Source organism: Rhineura floridana, chromosome 1 (assembly GCF_030035675.1).
Source record: "Rhineura floridana isolate rRhiFlo1 chromosome 1, rRhiFlo1.hap2, whole genome shotgun sequence".
Taxonomy (NCBI): domain Eukaryota; kingdom Metazoa; phylum Chordata; class Lepidosauria; order Squamata; family Rhineuridae; genus Rhineura; species Rhineura floridana.
The window spans coordinates 104525488-104546156 of NC_084480.1; the positions used below are offsets into that span (position 1 = coordinate 104525488).

A 20669-nucleotide genomic window follows, 5' to 3' on the forward strand; every position below is an offset into this window, starting at 1 on the left:
TCAGGTGCGCAATGCTACTATAATTCGGTATGGCTTAGGTGCCATAGACAGACCATAAATTGGAGTTAGATCTAGATGATCTTCAGGAGGTTTTTCCAGCCTCAGCTGTTGCAAGACAGTGGTGAGGATAACAAAGACCTCATTGCGGGCTACTTCTTCTCCCAAGCATTTTCGTATCCCCATCCCAAAGATCAAAACCTTCTCAGCCAAGCTCTTGTCGAGTTCTCCATTTTCATTCAGAAATCTCTGTGGTTTAAACAAGTCCGGGTCTACCCACAAGGATGTTGTGAAAAAACACACACATATTTTAGAGGCCTCTGCAAAATGTCACTCATACAGGAAGCAAAGACAGCTGCTACGGCCAACTTAGGATACTTCATTTCATTTAACATTGTGATTCGCATATGTAACCAATGAAGAAAGCAACTCTCCTGGAGATTTTTTATTGTAATTCTGAGAAGCCCACTTTTCACTGGGAAAAAGTCAATGCTCCTCATGAATGCAGAGATGAGTTGGAAATGGGTTGGTAATAGCACTAAGCTTTATTTGCTAAGAAGACTCAGAAGCAAACAGGAAGCAGAGATTAGGGCACCCATCCATGGCATATATACATTAAGGGTTGAGTGGGGCACAGAGAAATGGGCACAGAAAGAAAGAAAGCTTTGGGATTTGACCCCACTCACCCTTACTACTTTTGGCCCTTGCCTGCTGCCTTCATGGGACCTCTGATAGATTATCCCCAAAGGAATGCAGCCCTCAACAGAAAAACAGTTCCTCGCCCCTGCATTAGGAGATGGTTAAATAGGACCCTGCATTGCTAGGAGAGGAGGGCTTGCTGTGCTCTGGCCAGGGAGAACATAGGCAACACCTCTAATGATAATAAATAAGCCCGTAAAGTAACCAAACAGGGAGGAGGCATGACTTCCACTGCCAGGGGCCTCATGGTGGGGGTCAGGAGAGGCCAGGGTGCAGGCACGTCACTGTGCACCTGGGCTCCTGGAAGTGGTATTGCTGCTGCTTACTGGGAGGGAAAGCGGTAAGGTGGCAGGGTTTGGTGCTGTGCCAGTGCCCATACAGCATCGACTTTACCACCACCTCACATCCCCCCACACACTCTCTCGCCAGGTAAGCAGCAGTGATCCTTCTGTCAGGAGGCCAAGTGCATGGTGCTGCCCCTCCACATTATCTGGTGGGGGTCCAATATGAGTTTCTACCTACAGTGTTCAGAAATACCCCGAGCTTCTACTGAAAGAAAGGGCAGGATATTATTATTATTATTATTATTAACAACAACAACAACAAATGCCCCTCCATGACTCCCACAAAACTATGTCTTTCTCGGGTCCCTCCCCATCACACCTTATCCATCATAAGAAACACTTCATTACTATATGATGAAATAGCTATATAACATAGGCAGTGAACCTATGTCTAGTAGACTACAAGGGAAAAAACAGACCCTGACTATAATGCCTTTTCCTTTCTACAAAAAAATGGTCCTGCTACTTATTCATCATGATTTACTTGATACATATTAATGAAGATACAAGTCTTTTGGGGAATATGGTACCCATTCAGAATGGCATCTTTGATGGTACTGGAAATAAAACACACATGCACCATTTTATCTCACCACTGACTTGCAGATCTGCATAGCAACTTCATATAATCTCACTATCTGCAAATAACTGTGAGGGATCAACCCCTTGGCCCCTACCTATCAGAGAGAAGATTCAGAATTGATCCATGTTGACCTACACTTCCTGCTAGAATAGTCATGGTGCCTTTGTACAAGCAAAAGTAACCACAAAGAATAACCCTTCCCCATCATCGTTGGCATAAAGGGTCCCTTAGACTTTATTATGTACCAGACTTATGGACCTCTGCTTACCCAATTACAGGTCTGAGAGCTTGCCAAATGTTATCTACTGTTTCATGCTGATGGAAGACTGTATAAGGAAAACATTCTTTTTTAAAAAAAGATGAACCAAACAAAAAACCAATCAACCAACCGCACAACCCTTTTTTTGCATTTGGCTGATTCTTCCACATATTCTTATGTTCTTCCTCAAACTTCACTTAGTCTCATTTACAAACTGTGGGATTGGTAGCCATGTCTTGTCTTCAAGCTGTTGGTTTTTTTCAGTTTTGTTTTGTTCTGGTGTGGCATGCTGTCGAAACCACCTGTTAAAGCACAGTAGGAATTCCAGCTCTCAAGCAACAACTGAAGCAAGATGAGATTTCTATTTCTAAGACTACAGGAAATCTACTCCTCCAGAAAGGTTAAGCGATCATCACTTCTTTACAAACCTTAATATACAGAAAGCTTGACATACATTCCTTTTTATTTGCTTCAAAGTGATTCATTAAAGACATCTATACCCTTACTTTTTTGTAAATAAATGTATTTGACTTGCAAAAAAAAAAAATGTATTTAAAGATATACATTGTGGTGGTGAATTACACATTTTATATGGGGTGGTTTTCTTACAATATCTCACATTTGCTCTGGAGATACACAAAGTATAGGCTTTTGGGATGAATAACATAGGAAGATGCCTAATACCATTGGTGCACCTAGCTCAATATGTCTACACCAGGTGTGGGGAACCTTTGGCCCTTCAATTATTGCTGGATGACAACTCCCATCATCCCTGGGGCTTGCTGGGACTGATGGACTTGTAGTTCAGCAATACCTGGAGGGCCAAAGGTTCCCCACAATGGTCTACGCTGACTAGGAGCAGCTCTCCACGGTTTCAAATAGGGGATATCCCCAGCCCTGCCTGAACATGCCAACGATTTAACCTGCGGCCTTCTGTAGGCAAAGCAGATGCTCTACCACTGAACTACTGCTCTTCCCCTGAGCTATGGATCTCAGAATAGGACATCTGAGATAACCGTAAACTGTTAATCCTAAAATATATCCTGTACCTATAAGCTAGGGATACCCCTTATAAAAGAAGTTGGTTCCAGGACTCTGCTGGTCACAGAATTCACAGGATATTTCTGTGGCCAAGCCCCAGGTTATTAGTGATGGAGAATTACCCTCTCAACAAAACCTCACCCTTTTTCTTGCATATATTTCAACAGAATTGTAACAAATCTCATGCACATTGAACAAGAACACATAGCTACCAATTCCCCTCCCCATCATGTCACTGCATTGTACCTTAATCTACCTGCAATGCCCATAGCCAACCCTGGCCTGTCTTGTAAACCATGGTCACTCAAGATAACAGCTTTGGTACTTCTATGTCAGTACCACATAAAACTTGACATAGACATGCCGGCAGAACTTGCTTGCATTTAAACAAACCCACTGTCCAGCTCTGCTTCTTACCAGTGAGGAATAGTGAACGGCAGAAAGGAGGTGTGCCTAAAGAATTCATTGATGAAAGCTTCTGTGTAGTGTAGTGTTTTTCGATCATTAAACCTTGGTGGTTTTAGTCCAATCTTTGTATCTGCAAGGACCAAAACCGAGCATGTTTGATGCAATGTGCATCACTACAACTAAGTGCCTCAGTCTTGTTTATCTTTTTAATTCTATCAAGAACATTACCAATTTCTTCTTGAATTTTTGTTTGAATTTCTGGATTGCTTATCAAGTACAGAAATATTCACTGCAAACATGATGACAGTGTACCAAAACCTACAAAAGAAATTATGCATTAGGATTATATGATAGTTAAATTAGGGCTTTACACACAACACTTTGGTATTTTTATATGTTGAAATCCATAGTAGTTACCATATACCAACCCCAAGATATATTATATCATGAAGCTCCTTGTCCTGGACCAGAATCCATACATTTCCATCCAAAATTTACCAGACCTTTATATTCTGACTTTTTAAAAAAAAATAATAGTAACTACTAATTGTTCATTTAAATACAAATCCTAGATAATTCCATGCCTGAACACTTTGCTCAGTCATGTATAAGCATTTCCTCCACAGTTGCAATGTGTTATGGGCTTTGTAGGATGGAGTATATATGCAAATTTCAGTAATCAGGTCCCTCCATTTCAGGCCAGCATTTCATTTAACAGAATGCTAAACTCAGGTCCCATATCCATTTTAGGTGAAATTTAGAGTAAATGCCATTTTAACAGCCAATTTTGCACTTCTGCTACTGCTGGTCTGGTCAATGGTCCAAGATGTGTTCAGATTTACAGTATTTTTCATGTTGAATTTTATAGTAGATAATGCTGAGTTGTGTTCTGCGGTGGTCAATGCTAGTGCTACTGGGGAATGTACCCACTGATGGAATTATTATAATTATTGATTACTGTTGTTATTATTATTTAATTTATATCCCACCCTTCCTCCTGAAGGAACCCAGGGCGTAAACATAAACAAATATTTAAAAGAAGAAAAAATATTTAAAAAGTTAAAACATTCCAAAGCACAACTGCAATTAAAAACATTCTAAAACTCAGTTTAAAATATTCTTAAACACAGCTAAAAACATTGGCTCATCAGTGATCTTCAGGTTACCAGGAACAGTCCTCTTCAGCCATCAAATGCCTGAGTAAATAGGGATGTTTTCTTCCTGGAAATTAACAGTGATGGAGACAGACGCACCTCACTGGGGAGGGTATTCCACAAATGGGGAGCCACTACTGAAAATGCTCTGTCATGGGTCATCACCAAGCAGGCAGCGCTCAGTGGCAACATCGCCAACAAGGCCTCGCCTGCCGGTTGTAGGGTCTGAGATGGTTGATACTGAAAACCAGTTAATGGACATGACCAACTTAGGCTCATTAATTTCACTGGGTCTGCTCTGAGTAGGACTTAGCTGAATACATCCCTAGATGTTGAACCAATTTAACATACTTTGTAAAAGTGTATCCATGCTGACTTCAACACAAAATCCATCCATATGGACCAGGCTGGAAGATACTGGTGCAGAAAGACTGAAATCAACCATGTTTTTTTTAAAAAAAACAACTCAGTAGTTATAAGTCCAGCAACACAAATAGGTGCCTTTTTCTGGTCCTCACAAACCTTTCACATCTTCTCTACCCGAAAGGTCTGATGTCTACAACAGGCAACTGTACTTTAAGGGTCATGTTTTAAAAGTCTCAGAGCAGTTAAATGTTTAGTACTTACCAGCTCCAAAGATGTCATTGACAGTGACTATTATTTTCTGATTAGATAAGGCTGCAGCTTTCCCATCCGCTCTTTTTTCATTGCTTACACTAATCAGAGCATCAGTGATGTCTCTGAGATGGTTCTAAAGGAAACAAACAAAACCCTTGATGCTATTTTCATCTAATCATTTTGTACTTGGCAACCAACTATTTGTTTTAATTCCACATGATGCAGGGAATCTTATCTGGTTACTTCTCCTCCCAGCCAAGTCAATGGCTTTGGAATCTATGGATAAAATTTATTTGGGAAAATAGCAAGTATCAATGGTTAATTATGCTAAGAATAGCAATAAATCCTATAAACACTGACTTGGGAGTAAGCCATTGCCCTAAGTAAATATAGACAGGAGAAAACTGTTAATGATATTTCTCTTGCTAATACAATGGTATTACATTCTTCCACTCTTACATAGGACTCCACAGATCTCATTAACCTGTGAGATTTGTTTTAATGTATATGAAAAATTGCATTTCAAAATGTATTTCCTCAAGTCACACATTTCAAAAGTACTTTGTTACGTTTTTTGAGCCAAGAACTGTTATGCAACATTCCTTCTATTCAGAACACCTGAGGGGGTAAATACAGACGTGCAGAAAAAAAAGGGTGTGAACCCTGAATGCCTAAGGAGGGAGTTTTAATGTATTTATTGTATAAATTCTTTGAAGAAATAGTTTATAGTATAAAATGCCCAACGCGTTTCAGCCCATCAAGGGCTTTCATCAGGGGATATAGTTGCTCAAAACTCTATATGCACCGAAGGTGCGAAAGTACAATACTGCAGCAATCAAGTATAGAGAATTTACCCGGCATATGCTGGGGGGTAAAGAAAGGCCGGGGAAGGAACTGGCAATCCCACCCCATATATACTGTCTGCCTAGTAAACATCGCAAGACATCGCCCTAAGAGTTGGAAACGACTCGCACTATAAGTGCGGGGACACCTTTACCTTTAGTCACATGGGCCACATTGATTCATTTTTTAGAAGAGTAGGATATGTTTTAAAAATAAATTTTAAAATATTTTGTGGGGAAACAAATATTCTTGAGCTGTTAGGGAAACCAGTTAGAGTGCCTGCATGTTCAGAAATATAGGAATGTTTAAATGAGAAAGCTGAGCTAAATTGCCATTCTGCTCCTCCAATGTATAGAAATATGCTTGAACTGAAAAATACAGCATTTATTTATTCACATTTTGATGCTCATAATCTCACAGTGTGTAGTGATATGAACAAGTTATCTGAACAAGCCTGCTGTGTGTTTTCAACCTCTACTGTTGAAAGCTTACCTTATCATATGTGGTATAATGGTCTTCTACACGCTGTGCAATGAGTCATTGAACTTTCCATAAAACTCATGCACAATCTTGGCAGCGGGCAGCGGAAGGTAACGAAGGCAGGGTATAAAGTCAGCTGGATTGAAGGCAGTCGTTTCTTTTACAAGATCATCATTTAGCTTAATCACACTCAGAAACTTTGTCATTATGGTCGTACCTCATATTGAAGCAGAGGGCACAGACAACATTCACAACTGCACAGGTAGTGGCGGTGGCAGGGTCAAAGCTACCACTCTCTTTTGAGAGCTCCACAAAGGTTTTTACCAGTTCTGAAGCTTCAGCGCAAACATGCTCTTCGAGAAGACAAGAGCAAGTTGAGGACTGGGCTTCTGATTTGGCGAGGGACCTTAAAGCTTTGCTGGCAATTTGCTTCTGAAGCTTCCAGCTTTCTCCATACTTCACAGAAAATGACAGGCTCTCTCCATGGGCAAAAAATGAAAAGGTGTGCATGTCAGGTCGGCCAGCCTCTGAAAAGGACACGTCTTCAGTTGCAAAATTCATTTTCGGAAATGAAAGTACCTGAAAAAGAACGCGCCAGAAACTGAACCTACTTTATAAAAATCGCTTCTTGTAGATGTGTGTAGATATGTAGATTTCCAGTAAAACATTTTGCACCTCAGCATCCCTTCACACAGTAGAATGTATTTGTTTCATGGCTCCTTATCTCAAGGTTTTTTGCATCTTCCTTGTAATCAAAGTTTCAGAGGTTCTCAGGTTGCCATCATAGGATGAAAGCACATCTCTACATCTATCAGAAATACCACAATCTTGCCCTCATAAAATAAAACCACTATTTTTCCCTAATGAGCCGAAGGCTCCCAAGCACATGGCAAAGTATCATGCACTTCTAATTTTGAAGTTTTCTACAAGGATCCCAACACAATTCTGTCTCTTAAATGATAGCATATTATTAGTCAATGAATTAGAAGTGTCTAAATATCTGCTGGTGAGCACAGCAAAGATTCCCCAGGGCCAAATGTCTCATGAGACCCAGCCAGCAGCCATAGGGTACCTCCAGATGGGTACTTATCATGGGATCGATATTGCTCATGCATGCAAGCTTTTTGCAGTATCACCATTATGTAATTGGCATCAAAATACCAATGTATACCCCTCATTACTCTGCATTTACCCTTTCCAAGGAAAATCCATGTTAAAAGCTTTACCAGTGACCTCTTTGCAATATGTGAATGAATGATTTGCACAATTAAGCTCCCATCTGGAAGCATCCCTACAATGAATTATGTCCAATAGGATGCATCTTTCTCCTTCATAATCTACAGAAGTCATATTTGCACTTAGTAATCTTTTCTTTTTTATTATTTTACGTACATACCAATTTTCTACTGAACACTAATTTTGAATGTGTGCAGGTGCAATATAAAATCTTCCAGATGCAAACAGCTCTTTGTACTTACACAGCCAAACCTACATAACAGATTTGGTAAGTTGTAAGATATTACATTGTCTGGAGCACAGGCAAAGGTTTTTATTTTACAGATAAGCACATGCTTACAAATCCTTTCTAAAGGTGCATTTTCTATCTGAATTAGTAGTCATGCTTTTATTTACATTTAAGAAGCACACATGAGCAAATATATAGTGGCATTCTTTTCATATGTGCATGCAAAGCTTTTGCACTTACAGCTGCTCCTAAGAGAAAAAGACTTTACAAAACATGCCATGAAGTGGAAGCACTGAAAATATCGACCTGATAGCTAAAGTGAGAAGCCACCTTAAGAACAAAGCATACTTTCCATTCTTTTTTCACTAACACAGATATGAATAATATGCAGCATTCAATCCAGCTGCAATCCAGGGTCTCTCTGTATTTTTTTAAACAGTTTGTAGACATGAGGACTGATGATAAATTTGCAGTGGAATATTTTTTAGTTATTTAAATAAATCAAATCTGAGGTCTTTTAAGCAGCATTGAGATTCCTGGACTAGTAGTTCTAAAATTTCTGTAGAGACAATATAGTTGAAATTCTAATATAGATTTATTATAAATCCAACCAATTATGCTACATCCATCACTAGAGAAATTAGCCTGTGCTAATTTCAACAAACCAGGAGCTCTTAAGTCAGCTGTTTCATGGTTTGTTTCCCCACCATGGGAAGGGAGAAGCAAAGTTGGGAGTGCTCTAGCTGCACAGCTCATACGCAGGCTGATTTATCTATCCATGGATTATAGTCAGTTGAAATATGAGAGGCTCTATCAGTATTGGCATTCCACCAGCTCTTGAAGACACACCTGTTTAGGCAACCATTTCCCTGAACTTGAACTTCCTGATCTAATTGTTTTAATAGTTTTTTTAAACTATTTTAATTGTTATGCTTTTTAACTGGCTTACTTTATTGTTAATTTTAATTATGGGTGTTTTTAACACTTTGATGGGGATTTTTATTGGGTATTTTAATTATGTATGGATTTTATAATTGATTTTGTAAACCACTTAGAAGTCATTTTGGCATGTAAGTGATATATAAATGCATACACAACATCATTTAAAAAATAGCCAGTACTATGTGCAAACAAAATTGGTGAGTCGGATGTGCACTTCCACAGCGTTAATTAATCATCAATCATTCATTTTCACAAGGAGGCTCAAGTGTCTCTGGAACTCATTCCCCAAGATATGCATAGACTAAATATAATTGCTCGTTAAGGAAAGGCATTTTGCATATGCTCATAAGTACTATTTTTCATCATGTGGTGTAAAGATGGGTTCTTGCCTTTGGCAAAAAAGTTGACTTATGAATCCTGGCTTGTTTGGAAGCCATGGTACATGGTTCACAGATAACAGGAAGCTATAGTTAACTGCAAGTTCCTTGTTTGTTTCTCTGCTAAAGTAGAGAGGTAAAAGTTCCAGAAATTTTGAAGCCATGGGGGAAAAATGTAGTTTTCTGGAGAAAAAAACTGAAATGTTGGGGAAAATGGGGAAATATGCTATACTTAATTGTTTAGCACCTTTTACAAATCCAAAGTCACTTTGTTACTTTAGGAACATAAAATGTATCATGTATAATTTAGTTTGCCATTAAATTATCATGTGTAGTATATTCAAAGTACAGTTTATTCAGACAGTAATTACGAATTTACTTTTTTTAAAAAAATTAAAATTTTGTTGCAAATTGAGCTACAAGCTGCTAAACTGTAAGGAACCTAGCATCTCTTTCATTTTCCCAGTTTATGACAAGCAGGCAAATAATAATAATAAAAACAGGAGAAGCCATCAATGTCACAGCAAAAAAAATCACAAATTCTGGAAATTATGTCTCCTATAGTCCTCCATAGTGTCAAACAGAGATAAAGCACTCATTTCCATCTAAGAGAAAGAGGATAGAAAACTAAGTCTCATTGAATACTACATGAAATGTAATCAGTCTCAGTTTCTACTTCCGATTTTTCATTTGTCATCATTTTTATCACTGACTTCTAAAACTGAAGTTTGCCTGAGTTGAAACAAGCTTCTATACTCTTTCACATATCATAATTATTTTTTTTCAATTTTTCAGAAAAAACAAACAAAAAAAGGCTTTGGAAAACGCTGGGGCCCAAGCTCCCCCCCCCATTTTTCCGTTCCCCCCATCTCTGTGCTTAAGGGAAGCAAAAAGCAAAGCAGTAGCAAAAGGGCTCTGTGGGGGTACTGGGGCTCATCCATATCTTGGTTTATTAATCCAGGGGTTGGCCATCTAAACATGCCCATAGCCTCCCCTTTGTTCCATAAAAGAAAGTTGACCAGGGATCTCCAACTGGTGGGCTGGATCTAGTCCTAGCTCCAAAGAATGCAATCAACTGGCCCTTCACAATTGCCAATCAAGCCACAAGGGGGATGTTTGGAGAAAGCAATTGTGGAACAGGATTTGCTGGGAGTCGGGGGGGGAAAGCCCACCGTCCACCCCCTCCTGAAAGTGACCATCTTGTAAGGAAGACATCAGAACAAAGAGGGAGGCCATAATATCTGGCTTAATTCATTAGAGAATATGTGCAAACAAAACAGAAACCTAGTTTCCGTTGAAATGGAATGAGATGAAGTTATGAAGTGGCAAATTCATCCCAAGGTATTTTCTAACAAAACTCAAAACATTTCATTATTTTATTTCAGGGGGTAGAAGTCTGCGTCTTGACAATGACTTAAACTGAATGTGAAACCTAAATATTTATGGTAGTGTTGTAATAAATTGCTTATGCATGGTGTGCGCTTTGAACAAAGTTGTGGTTTCCCTGCTTCTATCCCTAAAGCTTAAATTGTTTACTGCAAACTTTCCCTTCCTTGATGTAGAATGCCTGGAAGAAGCCTTGGCTTCACTCCCACAACCTGAATGGTGAAGAGGCATGTGATGAATCTGAAGTTAGGAACAGTATTTCTGGATAACTCATTGGTTGGCGCAAGCCTTTTATAAACAAGTTTTTAAATCTCCTCTAAAGTCTTCCTCTAAAGAGCTGGAGTTAGAAATTTTTAGTTTTTACATCCAGCTAAATGTTTCCCAATATAGAAATATCAGGGTTGGAGAAGATAGGAATGTATTTAAGCATTTTTCACAACTGATGCTTAAATCAGTTATTTTGCATTTCCCCTTTCTATATTGGGCAGAACATGTACACTATTATAATTGTGTCTCTTCTGCACTGGAATACCAGACATCCACAAGACATACAAAAAAAGTGTTCTTAGCATGGCATCTGGGTTTTTGGATGGTGGTGTCTGTCTGTTTTTTGGTCTCTAACAAAGGGAGTAAAGTCCCCTGGGCAGGAACAATCCTCCTTCTTCTGCGACCCATTGTCTTGGCTTCCACACTGCTTGCACTCTATAATTAAGACTTCACCAGCCTTACACTCTCCCTGCCTGGAGCTGCAGGAGCGGAAGTCCAAAATATCTAGAGGGGATCAGGTTGGCAAAGGCTGATATAATCTATACCTATGAGGGCTGGTTGCAGTCACTCATTAATGAGGGAAAGGCATTCTGCATATCTTCAAAAGTGCTATTTCTGTATATATATTACAACAGCAACACTGAGTACATCACCCTCTCTTGAAACACTTCATAATCTCACAATTTAAGAGATTTCTGGCTGGCTGTGAACCTAGGATATTTGTAAAAATAACAGTGGTTGTGGGACAGGACTTGCTCAGAGCGCATCCTCTTCTGAACGTGATCATCTTGTAGAGGAGAAATCGGAACCATCAGGAACACAACAGAACCAGAAGCAACAACCGATTAGAAAATGTGCGAGCCTTGCCCAGCATCTTTTTGCATCTGCCATACAAGAGATGGGCCAAATACGCCTCCATCAGGATGGAGCATAAATATGTTTCCTTTACGACGAGGTCCAAGCTGCTGGAAAAAAGTTGCATGCCCTTTATTGTGATTTCATGGCAGCCTGCAAAGATCTGCTCAGAGATGACATAAAGGGACTCTGCAGATACTCAAAGGCCACTTTTTTAAAAAAAGTTGCCATTAAAAAACCTTCTAGAAAATCAAATTAATGCTTAGCTTTCTCATGCATTTTTATTTCCCATAACTAAAAGGGAAAAGCTGCTCCCTCACCCCGACCACACCCAGCTGGCAAAACCCGGTGCAACGAGTGCAGAGAGCACAGGAGCGAAGCCCTCTGCAGAAAAATCAATCCAACTGTGCAACGGAGAGTTGCCGCTTGCTTAGCCCACCAACCTCACCGCTGTAAGCAAGCTCCTCTTTGCCACAGTTTACCTGCCCTTGGATGCAGCAGAACAGCTGCCTATTGCAAGTCAACTCCTACGGTGCTTGGCTTGACTGATCCCCGTCGCCCCGGGCTCTTCATGCTCTTTGCACGGGGGGGGGCGCACCCAGGAATGCTGACCCTCTGCCGCCACCTGCCCTGGCGCTCCCAGAGGCTTCCACCAGGGAGCTCTAAGCCCCACCTTCAGATTCCCCATGCCGGCAGGCCCGCCACCATAACGCTTTCCTCCCTTCTCCGTTGTGCGGGGCTTCTTGCTAGTGGGGAGGATTGGATGCCTGCAGGACCAAAGCTTTAGGAGGTAAAGCAGGAACCTGATGCAGCCCTGTAATGAACAAGAAAGTAAAAAGTGAGAGCATTTCTGAGCATGTGCAGAGTGTTATTTTCTCCACCACCGTGATCACAGGCTGTCCACATACGAGGGGAGCCAGGGCAGGGATCCCAAGATGGAGGCCATGGCTTCCTACTAACTTTGGCATGTGCCTTCTTAGAAATTAAATGGCGAAGTTATTGAAGCCAATCTTCTCAGGTTTAATGGCGAATCAAGGGCAAGCAAAGGCCTTATTATGGCCACCTATCGGCAAACGTCTTTAACGCATCTCACAGCCTTTCACAGACCTTTGTTTCCATAACAAACTGCCAAGGAATCTCCAACGCTGTGCCCCTACAATTCTCAGCCCAAAGGGCAGAATTGGAGCCAGTGGCAAATAAAAGGTGCATTAAAATAAAGGAAATGACGAAGAGATAGAGGAGCATGGTGCAAAACGTGTGCTTGCCTCTTCAACAACACAATCCATGCCACTAATGAATTCAATGGGGCTTACTCCTGGGTTAGTAATTCTAGGGTTGGAATTTACGGGCTCATCCAAATGGAGCGGGATAATCCACGCTTTCCATATCCGGTTCATCATCTGACAGTCCTCACTTTGCCTGTTTGTTCACTCTTTCCCAATAAAAAACTGCTTTTTTTGCGCCCACACACGCAGCGAGAGGACCCGTACTTCTTCTCGCTTTTTCCCAGCTCCGCCCATAACACTCCCCCCATCAGCCAATTGGTCCACAAAAATATGATGTATGCTCCTCTCCCCCTTTGCAATAAAGGACAACAAGGCGCATGCGCTTGAACGTACGAGCGTGAAAGTTTGAATTTCCTGATGGTATGGTAGTAAGTGGCTGTAATGGAGTTCCTTGTTGCTCACCACTCTGGAGCAGCGCCGGCCGGGGGGTATCTCCAGGTGCCCCTGACCATCCAGAAGGATTGTGGACAGTGCAAGGGATCAGTGCTTGTAATCGCCGGGCGAATCCCCCCGTAACCCTTGGGCTCATTCACTGCAGAGTTCAGCCCCGGACCATTATGCGGCTCGGCGGCACAAAAAAGTTTACAAACAACCACAATTGCAGATCTCACCCTGAGCGGCTGCCCAGTTTGCAGGCTGGCTAAAAATTAACCGCTGTTGCTGCTTTTGCGCAAATGTGCTGTTTTGCATCTGTGCAGTAGAAGTTGCAGGGGGGGGCAACACCACACCATTGCTCTGATAGGTTGCTTTTTCCTGGGCTTTCCCCAGACATTCATGCACATGCGCAACAGAGGAAATACGTGATTGGCTGAGAATGAGGGCAGGGATATGGGGAACCGCCCAAGGACCGCCCATCAAACGCCCACAGCTGTAAAGTCCGCGGTATTGCATCTGAGCGCCTGAATGTACAGCGGATGATTCCCAGTTTAAAAAAGCAAATCACATGATTTGCGGTATTGCAGGAGGGGATTTAACCGCACGAAAATGCGCAAAAGCGCGCTGCATCATATGGACGACCGAAAAATAATGAAAACACAAAGTGATCATGTCACACATTTTACAATCATCTGGATGAGCCCTACGATCATATATTGTACCCAATTACTCCTTATTCTTGGTTAGCACAGTGTTGATTCCATCATATGTTCTATATTTTAGTGTATAGATATTTAACTTCTGCAGAGAGAGAAGTCAGAGCCAGCAGTATCCTGTCATCAGCCAGGTGTAGACCAAAGTGTGACTAGTACTATAAGATGGGGGATACTTGGCTCAGCCATACTACATGCAAGAAGAATCTTGAAAATGTTGTTGATCGTACGCTGAATATGAGCCAACAGTGTGATGTGGCTGCAAAAAAGGCAAATGCTACTTCAGGCTGCATTAACAAAAGCATTGTTTCCGAATCGTGTGAAGTACTAGTTCCCTTCTGTTCGGCACTGCATCCAGTTCTGGACACCCCACTTTAAGAAGGATGCAGACAAACTGGAATGGGTTCAGAGAAGGGCAGCAAGGGTGATCAGGGGACTAGAAACAAAGCCCTATGAGGAGATGCTGAAAGAAATGGACATATTTAGTCTTGAGAAGAGAAGATTGATGGGAGATAGGATAGCACTCTTCAAGTACTCGAAAGGTTGTCACACAGAGGAAGGCCAGGATCTCTTCTCAATCGTCCCAGATGGCAGGACACAGAATAATGGCCTCCGGTTACAGGGAACCAGATTTAACTGAACATCAGGAAAAAATTCATGTTAGACCATTACAACAATGGAACCAATTACCTAGGGAGGTGGTGGGCTCTCCAACATTGGAGTACTTCAAGAGGCAGCTGGACAGCCACCTGTCGGGAATGCTTTGAGCTGGATTCCTGCATTGAGCAGGGGGTTGGACTTGATGGCCTTATAGGCCCCTTCCAACTCTAAAAGGTAAAGGTGTGCCCGCACTTGTAGTGCGAGTCATTTCCGACTCTTAGGGTGACGCCTTGCGACGTTTACTAGGCAGACCATATATATGGGGTGGGATTGCCAGTTCCTTCCCCGGCCTTTCTTTACCCCCCAGCATATGCCGGGTACCCATTTTACTGACCATGGATGGATGGAAGGCTGAGTGGACCTCGACCCCTTTTACCAGAGATTCAACTTTCTCCTTCTGTTGGAATCGAACTCTGGCCATGAGCAGAGCTTCGGCTGCGTTACCGCTGCTTACCACTCTGCGCCACGGAGATTCTATATACAGACAGAACCACAGTCACTCTGTAACTGCACCTTGCTGGCAAGACCATTATCTCTCCATTTGCAACTCAATTCACACTTGTTTTCCCCCACTGCACGGCTGTAGCTGCTCATGAATTTATAAAACTGTGAACTGACCATAGATTCAGTTCATAGAAAGGTATATCTAAAAAAACCAAATTTTCACTCTGGATTCAGATGGGTTGTTGGGAAGCTTCAGGCACAAAGCCAGCACTCAGCCACTTTAGGCATTCTGAGGAGGCGCACTCTCAATTAGTAGGTTTCTGGCAGTTCCAGTGTTTTTCCCAGCAGTAGTTAGGCAGATATTCAACAAGTGAAGCTTTTTTCATCACTGCATGTTAAGTTTAGAAAAAGCTGCACCTGGTAAATTTTGGTAGCTGCATGTGGGCAATCCTAATAGCATGATATATACACTGCTATTGCTACACAGTACAGTACACTGAATTGGAAGCAAATGAGAAGTGACATGGGAGAAATATGATTATGATCCCCAGTTAAAAAACAACAACAAAACATCATTAACTGCTGTGATAATCCCTGAATCAGATTGGGACTATGACACTGGAGGAGGAGGGTTCAACTCTTCCCCCCTGAACCGAATTAGAACCCTCCCCTCCCCTCCAAACACACACATTTTGCAGGAGGAAACTTATATGTACCCATATGAAACCCCCCCCCAGCAAACACAGTTTCAGGGGACAATGTTAATAAAAAAATGTCATGGGGGAGGAGGTTAGTCCCAATCTGATGGAGGAAGGGGGCTCTAGCTACTTAAAAAAACAGGAAATGCTATTCATAGATCTCCCATATCACATTTAATTGTGTCCTTGCATGGGTTTTCATAGGATGAAACAAACAGGATAACAAGAAATGCGTACATAATCGTAAAGAAGAAAAACTATACTTGTTACAATTTAATGATAATAGACATCTATACATTTCCTGTTGCTGTCTCCACTAAACACTGTCAAACTGGATTTAACCCTCTTCTTTTATAAACACATCCTGAAAACTCATACTGGACCTAGGCAAAGTATATAGAGAAAGGTAACTAAAACAGGAAGATGGGGCTAAAAGGGTCAAAGCTTTTTAGTTTACGGAATAAAACAAGAGTTCTACATCGTTGTTCTGCTTGCCAGCTTTCCAGAGGCATCTAGCTGGCCGCTGTGTATCCAAATATCTTTCTGAAAAGAGTTGACTTAGCAGATATTCAGCAAACATTCCGCAGCGTGACAGCTGGGTAGCTTGGAAAAAGTTGGCTGGGCAGATGATCAACAAGTTTACCCATCAGGAATAGACATCAGTTAAGAACACCTATCTCCTAATTATGTAGATCAGAGGATTTGTGATATTAATGTGTGTTTTTATGTTATTAAATGTTGAACAGCACTATCCTAGATGCAATGGGCATGAACAGATGTTGAAAATTAACCTTTTATTGTAACTTTATAACTGCCTTATGTATCTTAATATCTTGGCTGATGTGAGCTGGGTGTTTTACCAGTTGCTTCAAAAAAGAAAAAGGCAGGCATTGAAGGGACCTGTGCTTTAGGGTGAAAAAAATCATTGCCTTGATTCATAGAATGGCACCTTGGATGTCATCCAATCCTACCCCTGTTCAGTGGAGGATACAATCCTGCCATTTCTAGCCTAGCTCTGCGGAGAAACAGAGAGCAAGTCTGCTCCACCTTCGGCATGACAGCCATTGAGCTATTTGAACACTGCTATCAGTTCTCCCCCTTAATCTTCTCTTGTACAAGCTAACCATTCCCAGCTCTTTCAACCATTCCTTGCAGGACTTGGTTTCCAGATCTGCTGCCACTCTGGTTGCCTTCCTTGGGACACTCTCCAGTGTGTAAATATCCTTTTAAATATATCACTCTTGAGATATTGAAAATAATGTGTGTGTGTGGGTCAAGCTAAGTAGAGGCTGTGGATAGGTGTACATGCGTTCCCCACCCCCATCCTCTCCTGACCTTCACATACCAAGTGTGAAGGTCTGAAGAAGGATTTGTCCACATGATCAGGAATCCTGTGCAGTCGGGGTTCTCCATCAAAGAGCAGATTCTAACCATTTTTCGGCTAAATGTGATTAGGTTGGAATCTGCCAGCAGACCTTCATGCTCATCCTGCAAAGATCTGAAGAGGAGGGACTGGCACACAAGGAGATGTGAGGGAGGGGATGTGCACCCGCATCCCTTGCCCAGTTTGAGCCCTTGCACATTCTTTTAAATGCCTGAAAAGGGCTAATGTGGCACTCAGAACTGGACACAGTTCTCCAATGTGGTCTCACCAGCTCAGAGTAGAGTTGAATAGAGAACAGAGAAACTATTACTTCCTGTGATCTGGACATTATGCTTTTATTTAGAGATGAGAGAGAATATCTTAACCAAACTGATTACTGGATTTTGTCATCATCCGACAAGCCACTGTGTTTTCAGACTGGCACTGATTTATTTATTTATTTATTTATTACTAGCAGGTCGCAGCTGTCATCGGCATGGGGTTGTTTTTTTAAAAAATTCCACTACGAATTGTCTCAGTAATTGGCTTTCCTCTAAGCTGATACATCCTTAACTGCTCATACTCATACTCATTTCTCTTTCTTTTGTTAATTTTCGGGGGTTGGGAGTGGAACAAGCACCTACAGAGCAAGCATTTTCATAAGCATTTTCGTTAGAAATTACATTATTATTTTTTGCTTTAAAAAATCAGCTGATCGGCAATTGCAAAAACAAATGGGAACAAAAAAATGGCGGATCGGTACTGAAAGCCGGACTGTTGGAATGAAAATGGATAGGATCCAGCTAGCGAACCCCATCCCTACTTTTGTTAAAGCAGCCTAAGATTGCATTAAGTTTTTTAGCATCTGCACCACATTGCTGACTTATGTTTAAATTGTGATCAGTGGTAAGATACCTGGCTCTTTTTTATATGCCAAGCTAGGTGTTTTGCATCTTATACTTGTGCCTTTGATTTTTATTTTTTGAGGGGAATTCACCTAAATGCAGAACTTTACATTTATCTCAACTGAATTTCAGTTTGATGGTTTCAAACCAGTGTTCCAGACTGTCAAGCTGATTTTGAATCTTGATTCTGTCATCTATGGTGTTAGCTATCCATCCCAGCTTCAGCACATTGGCAGATTTAATAAGCATCCCTTCTACTTTCATCCAAGTCACTTATATATATTCATTAAAATGTTGAATAGCACAGATTACCATAATAGGGTTATTAATAGAGGATTCCTAACCAGCATTCTGCTTTTCAAAATGGCACTGAGGAAGTGAGGGCTTCATTTTAATAGTTTACAAATTGTGCTTTTTATTTCTCAAGAATACATTTAACATCTTTAAAATATAGTGATATCTTATTAATATGCCTGTAGGATGCTTATAGTATAAACATATTTATCGTATAACATAGCCATGTGATAAATATTTTAAAGATCTTACACTTAGAAACATAGAAAAGTAGAGTTGGAAGGGACCTATAAGGCCACCAAGTCCACCCTGTGCTTAATGCAGGAATCAAACTTAAAGCATACCCGACAGATGGCTGTCCAGTTGCCTCTTGAATGCCTCCAGTGCTAGAGAGCCCACCACTCCCATAGGTAATTGGTTCCTTTGTTGTACTGCTCTTACAGTTAGGATGTTTTTCCTGATGTTCAGTCCAAATATGGCTTTCTATAAGTTGAGCCCGTTATTCTGCGTCTTGCACTCTGGGATGATTGAGAAGAGATCCTAGCCCTCCTTTGTATGACAACTTTTGAAGTACTTGAAGAGTGCTGTGATATCTCCCCTCAGTCTTCTCTTCTCAAAGGTAAACATGCCCATTCTTTTAGTCTCTCCTCATAGAGATTTGTTTCCAGTCCCCAATCATCCTTGTTGCCTGCCTCTGAATCTGTTCCAGTTTGTCTGTATCCTTCTTAAAGTGCAGTGTCCAGAAATTGATGCAGTACTCAAGATGAGGCCAACAAGTGCTGAATAAAGGGAAACTAGTACTTCACACAGTTTGGAAATTATACTTCTGTCAATGCATCCTAAAATAGCATTTACCATTTTTTGCAGCCACATCGTACTGTTGGCTTATACCAGCCTTTCCCAACTAGTGGGCCACCAGATGTTGTTGTTAGACCACAACTCCCATCAGCCTCAGCCAGCATTGCCAATGGTCAGGGAAGATGGGAATTGTGGTCCAACGACATCTGGTGGCCCACTAGTTGGGAAAGGCTGGCTTATACTGTTCAGCTTGTTATCAACAATTCCAAGATCCTTCTTGTGTGTAGTATTGCTGAGCCAAGTATCCCCCATCTTACAACTGAGCATTTGGTTTCTTTTTCTTAGATGTAGAACTTTGCACTTATTTCTATTAAATTTCATTCTGTTGTTTTCTGCTCAATGCTCCAGCCTATCAAGATCTCTTTGAATGTTGTTTCTGTCCTCCGGGTTATTAACTATCCCTCCCAATTTTGTATCATCTTCAGATTTGACAAGCATTCCCTGCACCTCCTCATCCAAGTCACTGAAGAGCACTGGGCCCAGGACCAAGCCCTGCAGTACTCCGCTCGTTATCTCCCCACAGTTGGAGAAGGTACCATTGATAAGCATTCTTTGAGTACGATTCTAGTTTTTCCATCCAACCCACTAGCTAGCTTGCTAATCAGAATATCATAGGATACTTTTTCAAAAGCTTTGCTGAAATTGAGATATAATTTATAATCTATCAGTGCAAAATTATATATTGCAATTATTAAGGTGATCATTTCACCAATCAAAATCCCCCCAAGGGGATGTTTGCCACAAAAAGGGGAGAAATATATAGGTACCTGAAATGTTTCTGTTATTTCTTCCTCTTTTCAGCAGCTTGAGTATGTGTGAGGGGAGGGAGCTTTTCATCAGAGAAACAGTGCAGCTGGGAAGGTCATTAACCCCCCTCTCCCAGTGTCACAGCCCCAGTCCAATTCCCTCCCCCTTGGTTTTTTTGATTTTTTGGGGAGGACTAGACTAGGGACTAGATTAAGGAGCCAGAGATCTGTGCTGCTTCCAAATGCTTTTAATTAAAAAAAAAAAAACCTTGGGAGGTCATCTTACACGTCTTCTATGTCCAGTCCAGGGAGCTGCTATATACTGAGTTGGACCATTGTTCCATCTAGCTTAATATTACCCAGTCTGGCAGCAGCTCTGCAGAAATTAGGACGGGTGTTTCCCGACCATACCTGGGAGTGCTGGGGATCAAACCATTTTAGTTATTTTTATTTAAGAAAATGATATACTACTTGATTGCAGAAAACCTCTAAGCACTCTACAAAAACATGTCTGCAAAGTATGTGTTCTTCCACTAAGCTACAGTACTTCCCTGTTCAATTTGGCCTGGAGGCCTAGTTTGCCCTGAAGCATAAGCTTGTGTCTGGATG

General features: G+C 41.3%; 1 pseudogene; it reads right to left on the reverse strand.

The window, feature by feature from the left end:
- Nucleotides 1–20150, reverse strand: LOC133385260 (cytochrome P450 1A5-like; annotated as a pseudogene).
- Between the last annotated feature and the right edge of the window lie 519 nt (nucleotides 20151–20669).